The sequence below is a fragment of the Dioscorea cayenensis genome, chromosome 11, assembly GCF_009730915.1.
Source record: "Dioscorea cayenensis subsp. rotundata cultivar TDr96_F1 chromosome 11, TDr96_F1_v2_PseudoChromosome.rev07_lg8_w22 25.fasta, whole genome shotgun sequence".
Classification (NCBI taxonomy): Eukaryota; Viridiplantae; Streptophyta; class Magnoliopsida; order Dioscoreales; family Dioscoreaceae; genus Dioscorea; species Dioscorea cayenensis.
Genome location: NC_052481.1, coordinates 12,469,332 through 12,486,593, shown reverse-complemented (window position 1 = coordinate 12,486,593; position 17,262 = coordinate 12,469,332). Strand labels below are relative to the sequence as shown.

The following is a 17,262-nucleotide window of genomic DNA, read 5'->3' as shown; positions in this document are numbered from 1 at the left end:
CGATCTTTGTCCGAAGTACCCCCACAATACTCTCGAGCCTCTTAAATCGATCATGGGCTCGAGATGGTGAAAACATGCATACCGCGGGTAGATCCTTTGCCACAGGAGGTGTCTTGGTCTCCATTGGTGCCAACTGAGGCTCAAGGGTAGGGTTAGAAGCACCGGCGTCATCATCATCCCCCTCAACAATCTCTGGAGCTGGCATAATCAAGGTATAAACTGCAGATCGGACCGTGTGAACCATCCACATCAGGCGCAACATCTCTATACCTAAATTAGCAGGTATACTCTCCTTCTCGATCCCCCAAATCGAGGTCAGAAGACCCATACCCATAACTAATCTCATGATGTACGGACTCGAGAAGATCACTCCCAATCTAGTGTACTGCCCCTGATGTCGTATATACTCCGTGACAATGTGTCCCAAATGGATCGGTGTGTGCTGAACCATCGAATACATATACAAGAGCTCCTGCCGGGTCAAGACACCGGTGCTGTCACCATGGCCGTTTACCGACCTGCTCATAACAACATACAAATATCGATACGAAGGTTGGGAAAGACACGTGGCCTTGGACACCCCTGTCTCATACTGGCCCTGTCCGCATAACACTCTATACGCCCTCTGCGGAGTCAAAGCACCATGATAATCTGTCGATAATTGTGTGTACTCCTCGGTACTCGTGAACGGCTCCTCGTACAACCCTAGTCTGATCGAAAACTGTGTCACACTCATGCTATAGTGATCCCCCAGCGCTCTGAACTATATAGCGGTGTTGCTGTCAAAACTATCATATGCACGGTCAAACACAAATAAAAATTACACCTCGAATGTAAGTGTACGGATGATGGGCTCTCTAATCATTAATAACTATCCCCAATCTTTGACTGATACCAACTCCTCTACCTCAGCCACTAACTCTCCTCCCTGCTGTATATCTTGTAATATGCTTGTGTCCATGAATCGAGTCTGTCCAAATCTAAGTCTCGACAAACACACGAAATGAGCCTGATGCTCGGGGATAGTGAATTTCATGCTTTCGGACTCAGAAGATGACTCACGTGGCTATTTATCCGCTTGCTTCTTTGACCAAGGTGCCATGATCTGTAAAATTTCAAAGAACATCGATCAAACAAGCTAAATAAGTAGTGCTGCAGAAATCCACACGGTCATGTGGAATTTTCACACGCCCGTGTGGATCCATGGGGTGTGAAAAACGCACGGCCGCGCTTCAAAAATCCAACAATACACCATTTAATTACTTCTAACTTCATTCTAAACACGCAAAACCATTCTAATTGTAGAAGCGAAGCAACATTAACCAGTTTCATCGATTAAAATCAAGAATTGACGAAGAAAACAAAGAGATAGGCCTTACCGATGAGTTGAAATGGAAAAAAAAAAATACTTGGATCGGCTGGAAAAACAAGTAAAAATCTCTCCAAAAATGGCAGTACGAAGTCGGGAAGAAGTGTGAATGTGCTCTCAGGCGAATTTGGAGTGTGGAAATGAAAAGAAACGATAATCCTTTAAAAAGGACTCGCGCCCCTGGGTGTTCTGCGCATCCACACGGGCGTGCGGAAATTACCCACGCCCGTGCACCTCCACAGGAGAGCTTCACAGGGGCAGATGCACGCCCCTGTGCACTACCGGGAAAACACTCGTTGTCTCTGAATGCAACTGTACGGGCGTGCAGAAAATACCCACGAATGTGCACCTAACCCACAGGGACAACTGCACGCCCCTGTGGCTTCTCTATCAAACCGAGATAATCATCTAAGTGTTTCGTACGCTCGTGCGAAAAGTACGCACGGGCGTGGACATTCACAGGCCCAACTCACAGGGGCGAACGCACGCCCCTGTGTCTTCTCGGGATGGAGAGAACTCTTCTGCAAAGATCCTCACGGGCGTGCAGAAAATACGCACGCTCGTGCATTTGTCACAGTTCGCCCACAAGGGCGAGTCAGCGCCCCTGTGCGCTCTCGGGATAATTTGCTAAGTTTCCGCAGGAAAACGTAAGCCCATGTGGAAATTACCCACACGCTTGTGATAAGTGCTTGTGCGATAAGAATATGAAGTGTACTTTCCTTGTGTTGAGCATTACTTTTCTTGGGTTTTAATGCTAATATGGGTGTATTTATGTTACTTTCATGCAGGTAGGGTTATGAGGCCGATTATGAGAGAAAGAAGCCAATGTGGGTCGTAATGCACTAATTTGGAGGAAATCTTGCTAAGGTTCAAACACGAAGACATAGGTCGGGTTCCAGATGCAGGAATGTGTGCTAACCTCCTCATACTCGAGTTAGCACAACTATTTGGAGGGGCACAAGGGCAGTCACATTCAAGCATTCCGACTTGTGCATATAGAACAAGATCTCCACCAACATATTCGTTATTAAAGAAGCAAGGCGATCCACAACGTAAATGTGTGCCTGTTTGCGTTACCTCGATAAAAGTATGGATTCGGGAGTATTTCAGGCCAGTACTGTAGCAGGGTATTGTAGAAAACACTGTAGCAAAAATACCGCAGTAGCACTATTTACAGCTGGCCGAGAAAACAGGAAAACAGAGAATCCACATGGGCATAGGGAAATTCCACACGCCCGTGTGAAAAATCCAAAGGGGCGGTGGTCGCTTCCCCGCAAGTGTACGGGATCGCCAAGTAATACCTCGAGCAAAGACACGAGGATCGTATTCCACGGGGCTAAGGATCTCCTATTACTCCTTCTCGAGCTATTATCTAGCCTAAGATCTTAAGTGATGGGTTTACTCTACTAAAAACAAATAAAACTAAACACAAGATTTGCTAGCAAATTAGAGAGATCAAGCAATAAGCAAGCAAGAGAATCAATGAAGTGCAAAGGCCTATGAATGTGGATCCCCTTGAGGGGTTATCATGCAACATGGATGATGATTTAAAGATGCAAGGGTAAATTGGACCATGAGATTCCAAGATTAGAACAACCCCAATTTCTCGGCGATTGAACCCTAATCCCATACGAACATAGATAGGAATTTCTTCCAAATCTACATTCCTACGATTGCATTAAGTACAAGGAAATCTCGCTTAGGAATAAACCTACTCTTCTTCGGATTAAACCTACATGGAGGGCTACCAAACACCCAATTTCTCAGCGTGATGATACAAGTATCCCCCTTCTAATCCATTCATGACCTAATACATGCGAGCAAGTCACATCTACATGCATCATTCATAAAAAGAGCTACGGATTTCTCCTTGGTGTAACACTTAGCATGAAAACAATGGATTAGATCTCAAAAAAATACCCAAGCATAGAATTAACAAGTAATCATCCAAAAATACATGATAAAACCCCCCAAGGTTCACCAACACCCGTGGCCTTGGGGGTCTAGTGTGTCATCATCTCATAACAAAAGCATACAATCAAGCAAAAACATGAAACAAAGACATAGTATGACACTCCCTAGATGAAATGGTGAAGGATGAGGCGAGAATATGCCGAATGACGCTTTCCCCGCCAAAGGAATGCCGAATGACGCTTCCTCTAGCCAGCGTTCTCCTTCCTTCAAGTCGTGATCGATCTCCCCTTTGAATGATGTTGCCTTCTTGCCTTGAGAGCCTTGGACCTTGGGCTTGAATGATCTTCTAGCTTTCTTGCCCTTCTTCTCCTCCCCAAGGTCGCCCAAAAATCTCCCAAATGATCTCCCCAAAAGTCGGCCAACCAAAAAGTTCTTTAATCAGCCCTAAAAGTGAGTATATATACCCCCAGAGGCATACGGGCCGTATAGGGGGTCGTATGGGGAGTCGTATAGCACTACGAAACCCTAGATTCGCGTTCCGGGACGGGGTGCATATGGCCTCCATACGGCCCCGTATCTTTGGAGTAGTATGGAAATCGGACAGAACACCAACTCAATCCGCTTTTCATGATTGCATACGGCCCCTCATCTTGGGTAGTATGGGGGTAGTATGAAAATTCACTTTTTCTTCTCTTATTGCCAAAAATGATATCTTCTTGTTCTCCATGGCTTCCATATGCCCTACAAAGCAAATAATAGAGCGATTAAGCGTGAAACGGGCATCAAACCTCACAAAAATACATGCAAAGTGCATACGATACATATATGAAAAACACCTACATTTAGACACTTATCAAACATCCCCACACTTAAGCGTTGCTTGTCCCCAAAGCAAACAACTCATGAAAAAAACAAAGAGACGAGAAGTGGCTAAATGCAATACCTCAGCTCAAGCAAATATAAGATTCCAAAAAGCAAAGGACAATGAAACATAGATGTTGAGTTATAGTCATTAAGCATAATAAAAAAATATCCTGTCTCACCCCTAATATGTATGTGCGTGTAAGTGAATCCTTTATCTCATTTGCCCCTGATCCGGGTCTAGCTCAAGGACTTCAATCAAGACGGACTCTAGATGCTAATCACTCCACATACAAAGAATACTAAGTCTTAAACTACTAAGTGCTACTTCAATGGCCAAGTAAGATCCTTCTAATTCTATAACTTGAAACTAAATCCTTTTTTTCTTTTCAAAAACCTTTGGTAGGTACTCAAAAAAAGATCACTAGGGTTTTTTTATTTTCAACTCAATATTCAACATCGAGTCCGACTAACGTAGACTGCATCAAAAATCATTTTAAAAATCTTTCTAGAGGATGCACATGCTTTGGTTAGGCACAAGAGCCACCCAACTACTCGATTCAGGTCTACATAGAGCGCATTCATGCTTCATTAGCGGAGGAATACTTGACATAGACTCATTTTTCTTCTTTTTCTTTTTTTTTGTCACTTTCACTCTCACCCTAGATCACATCTTCAGAGTACACTACATGCCACAAAAACTCGGATTAGCTCAACAAGACTTAGAAGTTCTTAAGAAAAACATTGAAGGATAGAACTTAGTGTTCTAAGGCCAAGTACTCAAAGTAGTGTGTTAAGCATACAAGAGAGTTAGAGTAGTCACATTGGCTATTCCGGGCATCGACAAAAAAATTCAGATGCACAAGACAATACTATGGGGTGAAAGCGAGATTCAATAAAGCATAAAAAAACAAGTAACTCACATCCATCATTAGTCCAAGCTAAAAAGAATCTTACAAGAATGAATAAAAGCCATCATTGGTAACACTAGCATGTAAACAATGTTCCTAAAACATGAAAATGCACCCATCCCCACACTTAGTGTTGTACATTGCCCTCAATGTACACTAATCATGAAAAAAACATGCAAGATGGAGCAATGAAAAATAATTGAGGAGGGTGAAAAACAAAACTTCCCCGGTTTATCTTGTGTTCGTCGTGAGGTATGACTCGACAAAAGGTGTGGTGAGCAACACATGTCTCGTCTGACCTCCATTAAAAACTAGGAAAGCTCACCAAATTCCCTCAATGCCCTGCAAGGCAAAAAGGGGACATCATCATTCCACGAAAATTCACACATACAAACACAAGGGAGAGACTAGGGAAAAGTCAACAAAATACATAGATGAAAACAAAATAAAGTTCAACACCAAGAGTTGGGAGGAAAAGATCCATGCCAACTCAACAAAACACAAACATAATACACAACAAAATAAAGTAAAGTAGATAAAAAGTATCCATGCTCAAACGAGCCGCTACTCATCACAATCCGGTGCTGGTGGTGGTGGCATGGTGGCAGAAGGAGTATGCGAGGCAGAACCATAGTATGAGGTAATGAAACGGTGAAAATCTGCCTCGAGTCGACGCTGTCCCTCAAGGACCTGGTGAAGCTGGTCACGGATCTCGCGCTGCTCCTGACGCACGCCCTGAATCTCTCCCTCAATCCCCCTCAGTCTCATGTCGAAGCCAGGTAATGAAGTAGTACCGGGGGTAGGAGCAGTGCGACCTCGGGGCTCGACTCTGTGTGCTCTGCTCGGTTCTTGTTGGACTCACCGGTGGCTTAGTCGCTGTGGGGGCCTGCCCCTCATGCGCTCGGCAACCACCAAGCCAATCGCCCTGTATGTGTGCCTTCCCGAGGGGTGCCGTACCTCCTACAGCAGTCATACCTCGCGTCGCTCAAAGCGGACCCATGCCACGGATCAATCCGGTCACATAGGGCCCAATAAAGATAGCTCCCAATCGAGTATACGAGCCACGGTGAAGGAATGCATCAGCGACAATGTAGCCAAGGTGAGTAGGGGTGCCTCTCAAAGATGCCATACATCGTAAAGAGATCGGATTGGGTGACCACCCCTTGCTATCGAGTCCGGCCCCAAAGAGAGCGGGCAATCAAGGCATGAATGAATCTATGTGCGGGTCGATCATGCGTGAGGGCCTTTCGAGTCGTATCTTCACCCGCCAAAGTTGCCCAATAGTTGCTCCTACCCACCTCACTCGGGAAATCAAGCTTAAGACGTTTGCGGGCATGGATTTGATAAAATCATCATCATATAATCCCAAGTACTTGGCAAAGTCCAAATGATGCATAGTCGCTTCCTTCCAAAAAAAGCTTGAAAAGCGGATGGTGACAAGTTTCTTATTCCATACGGATTGTCCATCTTGTCGCGCCTCAAATGTACTCAAGACCTCCAAGGTTAATTGCGGAAGGTTGGCTCGTTAATGGCAAAGAGTTTATCCCAACAATTGTGTGAGAGCCAATCCCGTACTTGACTTGCAAATCCAAGGTTGTCCACAAGTTCCCAATCAAGATAGCACAAAGTCCCGAATGGTTTTGTCTTCAATCTATCATATCTCTCTCGATGGTGGGACAATTTGAAGAGCGGGTTCATCGAGTGTAGGGGATAGCTCGGTAGTTCTTGGGCGCTTGGAGGCGAGTCTTTTTAGTGTTAGGCATCCCTACAATGAAGAAAAAAACTTTGATCAAGCTCAAAGGGAGACAAGATAACTCAAAATAACATGGTAGAGATAGAGGAGACTAATGAAAAATTGGTTGTTTGGGACCATACGGCCGTATGGGGGCCGTATGGTCACTATTCACACGGCAAGAGTCTCCCCTATAATCATGGAATCGAAAAAAATTTGTACATAAATTTGAATGAAAATTCATTCACAACATTCACATCAACCAAACCAAAGCAAATTGCTAAAAGAAATTCCATGCAAAAGTCTCAAGAATGCCCAAAAAAATGGAAAAGAATAAAAACTAGGGTATTGAAAAAAAGCATACCGACGAAACCTTGAGAAAAACAAGCTTTTAAACTCGGGTAAGATCACTAGATCGAAGTCTCCAATGGATTGGAAGAAGTTTTTTTGGAAGAAAAAAATGAAGAGATTCGGCCAAGAATCGAGAGAGAAAAGGAGAGAAAAATTTCGGTGGAGTTGAAGAGAAATGAGAGGTGGAAGAGAGAGAGAGAATGAGAGGCCTTTAAGGGGAGTCCCGCCACCATACGGCCCCCATCTTGGGCCGTATGGGGGGCCGTCTGATGAGGGAGCTCCCTCGGCCGATACATCCGACCGACTCGGGACGGCCCCCATACGGGACCGTATGGGGGCCGTCTGAGTGAGCACAGAGCCATCCGGATCGGCTCTGTGGTCAGCTCAGACGGCCTCCATATGACCCAGTATGGCCGTAAACCTTTAAATGCCAATCAAATCCATGAAAACCTGCCTCAAATGATGTAAAAATGAAAAAAGAAAGCTTGACGACTTCTCCAAAAACGACTAAAATGAATAAAACGACGATCTAGCACATGAATTAACACCTACACATGTGTGTCTCAAGAGGTTTCACAAATATACCACAATAAAAATGATGAGAGAAATGTGCCAAGTGTATGAGCATGAACTTATTCAAAAACAAACAAGTCTAAGAAATACGAAAATTGAAATGAACTAAGAACTAAAAAAATACGGAAAATGCAAACAAATGCCCCCGAATGCTTGGGTTGCCTCCCAAGAAGCGCTTGTTTAACGTCACGAGCCTGACGTACCTTGTTCCTTACCTCATGGGGGTTCAAACAATTTGAAGCCACCCCTGGTTTCCCTTGTAGTGTTGCTTCTTCCTGGTAGATTGAATGACAACATTGAAAATACCTCGAATTGTTCATGAGTGGAGAGGGGTGAAAAATTTACCTTTCCTCCTTGAGATGTGGGAGGATGAAGCTTGTTACCTTTCTTTTTTCTCCCATGGATCTCCCTCCACATTTTCTTCATAAATGATTCTTTTTTTTCTTTTTCTTTAGCATTAGTACAGGATACCCTCTCTTTTGGTGGCTTCAAATTGTGAATTGGAGGATGACGATGAGGTTCTTCTTCTTCTTCGTTCTCCAACTCCCCCAAATATTCATCCAAAGGATTTAAAGAGAGCACCTCACGCACACAATCGAAATCAACCTATCGGGTTTCATCAACGAAATAAAGTGTGTCATCATGATCTAAAGAATGTTTCATGGCAGCTGGCAAAGTGTACACCACTTCCTCTTCTCCGACTCTTAACGTCAACTTCCCTCCTTTCAAGTCAATTAAGGCACCCGAGGTGCTTTGAGGAATGGTCGGCCAAGAATTAGTGGTATCTCCACATCTTCATCTATGTCCATGATGACAAAGTCCACGGAAAAAAACAAATTTATCCACTCGCACAATCACATCTTCGACAATCCCACGAGGTTTTCTTGTTAATCGATCTGCCAACTGTAAGGTCATCCTCGTGGGTCTTAATTCATCCAAGCAAGTTTCAAATACATGGTGTAGGGCATGACGTTTATGCTAGCCCCCGAGTCCGCTAGAGCATTTTCTTGGATTCCACCTTCAAGCAAGCACGGGATAATGAAGCTTCCCGGATCTTTCAACTTTTGTGGGAGCTTCTTTTCGAGAATGGCCGAGCAATTCCCCGTAAGTGCAACTGTGCCCTCTTCCTCCAACTTTCTCTTGTTCGTGAGGAGCTCTTTTAAAAACTTGGCATATTTTGGCATTTGGGTCAACGCTTCAACTATCGGGATGTTCAAATGGAGTTGTTTGAAGATGCTCATGAATTTTCTGAAGTGAACATCCTCCTTCTCATGCTTCAATCTGGTTGGATAAGGGATTGGAGGCTTATACTCGGATGATTTTGTTGGTCCTTGGTGTTGGAACTTGTCATTTATGCCCAGATTTTTGTCTTCACTGTTTTCTTCAACTAGCTTGGGGTCTTCCCCGGAGGCTACCCCACTTTTCTTGACACTTGGGTCAACTTCGACCCTTGTCTCCACTTGCTTCCCACTTCTAAGAGCAATGGCCTTCAAGTGCTCCCTTGGATTTTCTTCCGTGTTACTCGGAAGACACCCTAGGGGACGTTCAGAATTTGCCTTCGTGAGTTCCCCTACTCGATACTCAAGTGACTTCACCGAAGCTTGGAGGTTTCTCAAAATAGAACCTATCTCACTAAACTGTTCGGCGTGCTGAGTGAGTTGAGCATTCACCTTGCCAAATTGTGCATCCATGCTACTAGTTAGATTATTGAACCTGTCATTGGTACTGAGCATGAACTTGGCAAGGATCTCTTCAGTGGAAAACTTCTTCTCAATGGCCGGTTGTTGAAATTGAGATCCTTGAGGTGGTGCACCTCTTTGTTGTTGTTGGCCTTGGTTCCATGAAAAATTTGGGTGGCTCTTCCAACCCGGATTGTAAGTTGAACTATATGGGTTCCCTTGATTGCGTTGCCCCCCAATGTAGTCAACATTCTCAATGCAAGCAACAGAGGAGCTGGCAATTGGACATTAGGCTACATCATGCCCACCACCACAAGTATTACAATTCATCACTGATTCTGACCTCGAACTACTGCCCATAAGAAGATCAAGCTTTCGAGTCAACACATCAACCTTCGCGGCCAAGGCATCATTGCTACTAACTTCATAAAGCCCAGCAGTCTTTTGTGTAGATCCTCTTGAGGCCCAATGTGATTCATTGCTCGCCATAGACTCAAGTAATTGCTCGGCCTCATCGGGATACTTATTGCTAAGGGACCCACCAGCTGCGGCATCGATGAGTTGGCGAGTAGCATAATTCAGCCCATTGTAAATGATTTGTACTCGCATCCATGAGGCAAAACCATGATGGGGGCACCTTCTAAGGAGATCCTTGAATCTTTCATAAGCTTCAAACAATGTCTCGGACTCCCCTTGTTTAAAGGCTGAAATTTCTTGCCTCAACTTCGCCGCTTTGCTTGGCGGAAAGTATCTCCCAAGGAATTTCTCAACCATATCCTTCCATGTTTTAATAGATCCCGGAGATAATGATGTAAGCCAACGATATGCCCCGTCTCTCAAACTGAAGGGAAATAGCCTCAAACGGATAGCATCATCGGACACCCCATTAATCTTGAATGTAGAGCAAATTTGGAGGAACCGGGAAAGGTGGTCATGTGCATCTTCATTCGCGAGACCATTGAATTGAACCGAGTTCTGGACCATGCCGATTGTACTAGCTTTAATTTCAAAATTGTTGGATGCCACGGATGGTGCTTGAACACTAAACTCATCACCCGTGAATTGGGGTCTTTCATATTCGGATAGAGTGCGACGCTCTTCGGCCATGATTGAAGACTCTCTATCCTCAATTTCAATGTTTTGTGTACCTGAACCTTCACCAACTTCTCTCAATCTCCGATGCAAAGTTCTTTCAATTTCACTATCCGGTGTAATCAATGTCGATGGATTTGAGCGTGTCATGCACAGTACCTTGTAAAACCAAGAAAGATGATAGAAAGTTAAGATCGAAGGAAAAAGAAAAAAATAACGATAAAAATGAGTAAAGAATGAAATGGCTAGAGTAATAATCTAAAAGTTTCCTAGAATTCCTTAAGGTCCCCGGCAACGGCGCCAAAAACTTGGTCGCTTCCCCGCAAGTGTACGGGATCGCCAAGTAATACCTCGAGCAAAGACACGAGGATCGTATTCCACGGGGCTAAGGATCTCCTATTACTCCTTCTCGAGCTATTATCTAGCCTAAGATCTTAAGTGATGGGTTTAATCTACTAAAAACAAATAAAACTAAACACAAGATTTGCTAGCAAATTAGAGAGATCAAGCAATAAGCAAGCAAGAGAATCAATGAAGTGCAAAGGCCTATGGATGTGGATCCCCTTGAGGGGTTATCATGCAACATGGATGATGATTTAAAGATGCAAGGGTAAATTGGACCATGAGATTCCAAGATTAGAACAACCCCAATTTCTCGGCGATTGAACCCTAATCCCATACTGAACATAGATAGGAATTTCTTCCAAATCTACATTCCCTACGATTGCATTAAGTACAAGGAAATCTCGCTTAGGAATAAACCTACTCTTCTTCGGATTAAACCTACATGGAGGGCTACCAAACACCCAATTTCTCGCGTGATGATACAAGTATCCCCCTTCTAATCCATTCATGACCTAATACATGCGAGCAAGTCACATCTACATGCATCATTCATAAAAGAGCTACGGATTTCTCCTTGGTGTAACACTTAGCATGAAAAACAATGGATTAGATCTCAAAAAAATACCCAAGCATAGAATTAACAAGTAATCATCCAAAAATACATGATAAAACCCCCAAGGGTCACCAACACCCGGTGGCCTTGGGGGGTCTAGTGTGTCATCATCTCATAACAAAGCATACAATCAAGCAAAACATGAAACAAAAGACATAGTATGACACTCCCTAGATGAAATGGTGAAGGATGAGGCGAGAATATGCCGAATGACGCTTCCCCGCCAAAGGAATGCCGAATGACGCTTCCTCTAGCCGCAGGTTCTCCTTCCTTCAAGTCGTGATCGATCTCCCCTTTGAATGATGTTGCCTTCTTGCCTTGAGAGCCTTGGACCTTGGGCTTGAATGATCTTCTAGCTTTCTTGCCCTTCTTCTCCTCCCCAAAGGTCGCCCAAAAATCTCCCAAATGATCTCCCCAAAAGTCGGCCAACCAAAAGTTCTTTAATCAGCCCTAAAAGTGAGTATATATACCCCCGAGGGCATACGGGCAGTATAGGGGGTCGTATGAGGGGTCGTATAGCACTACGAAACCCTAGATTCGCGTTCCGGACGGGGTGCATACGGCCTCCATACGGCCCCGTATATCTGGGTAGTATGGAAATCGGACAGTAACACCAACTCAATCCCTGCTCTACGATGCATACGCCCCCCATACTTGGGTAGTATGGGGGTAGTATGAAATTCCTGTTTTCTTCTCTTATTGCCAAAATGATATCTTCTTGTTCTCCATGGCTTCCATATGCCCTACAAAGCAAATAATAGAATATTAAGCGCGAAACGGGCATCAAACCTCACAAAATACATGCAAAGTGCATACGATACATATATGAAAACACCTACATTTAGACACTTATCAGGCGGCCACATGGACATGTGGATTCCCGATTCCAGCCCTTTAAAAGCCGATTTCAACCCCGATTTTAGCATTCTTTTCTCCATCTTTTCCCATCTTAAGAGAGGGTGGCGGCTAGGGTTTTGAGAGGTATTGGCTAGGGTTTTGGAGAGGTTCTACGGCTCCAACATCGTGCGTCATTTCGACGAAGGTTAGTGGTAGAGCTTTCGTCGGCACCGATCCGGCGAGGTGTATCCTAGGCCGGACAAAGGGACCCTTGCGACGAGTAGAGGACTCTGCACAAGACCATCGCCACGACTAACGAGGGGGTTTTCTATGGATCCTTTGTTTTTACATTCGATTTCATTGATTGTATCTATCTCCATGGAGAGCTAAACCCCTAGTGGGTACTTGGGTATTTGTGAACCCTAGGATGTATTCATTTTATTGAATCTCTTTATTATGCTTTCAATTAATTGATGTTTTTTGTGAGTTCTAATCTTGGAGACTTGATTGTATGAATACTCCCCTAGAGTGACACTAGGGTTGAGAGTTCTTGTTGGTAACTCTTGTGAGTGAGTGACACACCATGAGAGTTAGGCAAAGCTAGATTAGAGAGGGTTGAGAGGGTGAGTCGAGAGGTAGGGAGCGTCCCCTTTCCCTTCCGGTATGATCTATCCTACCTCCACGTTCCAAGAGTTCTTTGCGGCAATAGTAAAGTGAATGGGCTAAGGGATGACCTTCCGCTGAAGCTTAGTTACGAGTGTAACGGAGTGAAGCGCTGAAGTGATTTTAGCACCTAGGGCTTAATTGTGGCTAGGATCTTCCACCTGGACCAAAAGATTAGGTCTATACATAGTAATAGGGTTTATCACTTGGAATCTCTAGAGCTCATTGCAATTCTATGCGAGTGCGAGGTTGAGAGGTTATTCAATCTCTCCTCCGGGACATGTATAGAGTTAGGCATGGTTGACCTTAGATTTGGGATCATGTAATTAAGGATTTCCATGACTCATTGTTGCATCAATTAGGAAGTATGATAGAGGGTTCTTGCACTTGAAACGATTGTCCTAGGTAGATCAATATCCGAGTACCCTATCTTTATCGATTGTCGTACCTTCTCCTTTACTTGTGCTCTCTATCTTGTTGCTTTTATTTTCATTATTTCATATTTTGTCACACATATCACTATTTATCTTCCACATTAGTTAAGAAACAACTTAAGTGTCTTTATTTCCTACTCTCTGTGGATACAATACCCACTCATATGGGATTATTACTTCGACACCCGTGCACTTGCGGTTTACACGCATATACGGACGTGTCAGTATGCAAAAATCACAAGGTCGCTCACAGGGGCGTGTCCACGTCCCTGTGCTTTCTCTGGATGAACTTGCAGTACAAATGCAAGGGCGTGAGGAAATTCCTCACGCCAATGCGTTTTCTTTGGCTAACTTAAAAACTCTGCAGGCTCTGCAAAAAATTCCTGGACATGACTACATACTCAGAGCCCGCCCTATTATGCAAACTATATCACTGAAAAACATGAGAAACTAGCTCAAACGACCAAAACTTCATCAAATCCACATGAAAACACACGATGACATTAAAAACCCACAATAAAACACAGCAAAGCCATCTAAAAAACAAGACACCAACACTCAACACTTTATTCATGCAAACACTAAACTACTCAACTAAGAAAACAGTAAACACATAGGTTACCTTCCAAGAAGCGCTTGTTTAACGTCACTAAGATTGACGTACCTTGTCTTACCTCACGGGGATTCATTGATGGAGGTTGCCCTCTTACCCATGACTTGAAAGCATGAAAAGCAAAGTCTCTTGAAGGTAGAGGGTGAATTATCGGGCTTGAGACCACCTAGCAAAGGTTCATCCAATTTGTTCTCTTCATCATGCCATCTCCAACAGCCTTGGAGCATTTTCGGTGGTGTCTCCTAACTCTCTTCATCTTCCGAAGCACCTTCTTCATGATTCCTGGAGTAGATGGTACTTCTTCTGTTGGACCAAGCATTATTACTTCTTTATTGTCCACCTCTTGGTCGAACAAACCCTCGTTTGGATCTGGGTTGAACATTTCCTGCATGTATTCATCAATAATCTCATCAGTAGTGTCTAGAAAATACAAAGTATTATCAAAATCGAGAGAATGCCACATGGCTTTGGCGAGCCGGTATGTGAGCTTATCATCTCCAACCCTCAATGTGAGCTCCTCGCTGCCCATGTTAATTAATGCCTTAGAAGTGTGCAAGAACGGCCTCCCAAGTATCAAAGGTATATCCTCATCCTCATTGACATCCAACACTACAAAGTCAACCGGAAAAATGTACTTGTCCACCTTGACAAGCACGTCTTCAATGATGCCCCTCGGATGTCTCACCATTCGGTCCACCAATTGCAAAGTCATCCGAGTGGGCCTAGGCTCTCCCAAACCTAGCATCTAAAAGAAGGTGTATGGCATGACGTGATACTGGCTGCTGAGTCCGCTAATGCCATTTCTTCACCCAAATTGCTAATGTTACACGGAATGATGAAGCTTCCCGGATCTTTCTTCTTGTTTGGCATATTTGTTTGCAACACCGTTGAGCAAGAAGCATCTAAGATCACTGAAGCACTCTCCTCCAACTTCCTCTTGTTAGTCAACAAGTTCTTCAAGAATTTTGCATACTTAGGCATTTGAGCCAATGCCTCAACAAAAGGAATATTGATGTGGAGTTGCTTGAAAAAACTCAGGAACTTCTTATATTGTTCATCCCCTTGGTCATTCTTCAATCTAGAGGGATAAGGGATTCTTGGCTTGAAAGGTGGGGGTGCCACCTCCTTCTCTTTGCTTGTTCCTTCCTCGACCCTTATGACCTCAGGTGCATGTTCATTGGGCTTCTCACTCGAAATTCTACCTTCAACCTCACGACCACTTCTCAAAGTGATCGTCTTCACATGCTCTCTAGGATTGGTCTCCGTATTACTCGGCAAGCTTCGTTGTGGTTTCTCCGATAGAGAATTCGCAATTTATCCCACTTGATTTTCAAGATTGTGCAAAGAAGTGGTGTGGTTGCAAAGTGTAGCCTCACCTGAATGAAACCTTGTATCTAACGATTGCACAAACCTAGTCAAGGCCTTCTCCAAATCGGTCATTCGGGTCTCCAAACCTGAAACTCGATTCTCCATGTTTAGTGCTTGTTGTTGTTGGAAACCCGGTGGTGTCATGGCCTTTTGTGGACCTTGGTTGCTCCACGAGAAATTGGGATGACTCTTCCAACCCGGATTATAGGTATTGCTATATGGATTCCCTTGATTCCTCATTGCATTACCCACAAAATCAACCTTCTCAACCGAAGATGCATCACCAATGGAAATCGGGCAATCGAAGGGAGTATGTCCTCCACCACACCCGGTGCAAGTAATCATGGTCACCACTCTATTTGAAGTTAGAAGATCTAACTTCTTACTCAATGATTCCACTTGAGCCGCCAATGAAGTTATTGCATCTATTTCATGGAGCACGGGTGCGTTTTTCCTTTCCTGTGCATTCCACTGATAATTATTCATGGTCATATCTTCCACTAACTGTCGGTCTTATTTTGGGGTTTTACTCCCCATTGTACCTCCTACATCGGCATCTAACAATTGCCTTGTACTCGAATTCAACCCATTGTAGAAAGTCTAAATAATCATCCATTCGGATAATCCATGCTGTGGGCACCTCCGGAGAAGATCCTTGAGGCGCTCCCATATCTCAAACAATGACTCTAACTACATCTGTACAAATGATAAAATCTCATTGCGAAGCTTATCCGACTTCCCCGAAGAAAAGTATCTAGCAAGAAAAGCTTCGACCATCTAATTTTACGTCGTGATGGAGGCCTTAGGCAAAGAATGTAGCTACTGCTTGGCTCTTCCCTTGAGAGAGAATGGGAAAGCCCTCAATCTGATAGCATCATCCGATACACAATTAATCTTCAACATATCACAAACTTCCAAGAAGTTCTCTATATGGTTGTTTGGATCCTCATCCGCCAAACCATTGAACTATGTTGTTTGCTGAATCATTTGGATGAATGCCTTCTTTAGCTTGAAGTTCGGAGCTATAATCGGGGGTCGCACAATACTCGATTGTGTGCCCAAAACTGAGGGTCTAGCATAATCAAAAAGTGTCCTCTGTTGCTCATTCTGTTCTGCCATATTATCTGACCTTTACACTTCTATCTCAACTTGATTAGACGGTTCCTGTACAAGTTCCTTTCCCCTTCTTCTGAGTGTATGTTCAAGTTCAGGATCTCTTTCAATCAATATCGAAGGGTTCCCTCGGGTCATAACCTGGAGCTGCACCAAAAGAAAGAAAACAAAATCAGAATGATGATAGAAAAGAAGATGTGAAATAGAATGAATAAATGAATAGCTAAGAAAACAAAGTGCAAAGTATCTCTAAACGCCTACTTCTTGGCAATGGTGCCAAAAACTTGACAACTCCCCTTGCATATGTCCCGCAAGTGTACAGGTTTGTTGAAGTAATAAATCCCAAATGAGTGGGTATCTTATCCACAAAGAGTAGGGAATAAAAACACTTAAATTGTTTCTTAACTAAACATAAAGTGAATAGTGATCTGTGTGACAAAATGTGATGTAACAAAAGTAAAAGAAACAAGAGAAAGAGTGCAAGTAAAGGGGAGTTAAGGCAATCAATATAAGTGTAGTACCCGGATATTATTCCGCCTTGGACAATCTTTCAAGTGCAAAAACCATTTATTATGCTTTCTAAATAATGCATTAATGAGTCGTGGAGATTCTTAAATACATGGTCCCAAATCTAAGGTCAACCATGCCTAACTCTATACATGTCCCGGAGGAAAAATTGAATAACCTCTCAACCTCGCACTCGTATAGAATCGCAATGAGTTCTAGGGATTCCAAGTGATAAATCCTCTTCCCAGATGTAGACCTAACCCTGGTCTAGGTGGAAGGTCCCTAGC

At 43.6% G+C, this 17,262-nt stretch overlaps 2 non-coding genes across 2 annotated transcripts; both read left to right on the top strand.

Annotated features, from left to right (window-relative positions):
- Window positions 1-10,009: 10,009 nt before the first annotated feature.
- LOC120272847 lies at window positions 10,010-10,116 on the top strand. Its single transcript, XR_005540382.1, has one exon. It is a non-coding gene; the product is annotated as a small nucleolar RNA R71 (small nucleolar RNA).
- Window positions 10,117-15,977: 5,861 nt separating this feature from the next.
- Window positions 15,978-16,084, top strand: LOC120272844. The gene has a single exon (XR_005540379.1). It is a non-coding gene; the product is annotated as a small nucleolar RNA R71 (small nucleolar RNA).
- The last annotated feature ends 1,178 nt before the right edge of the window (window positions 16,085-17,262 follow it).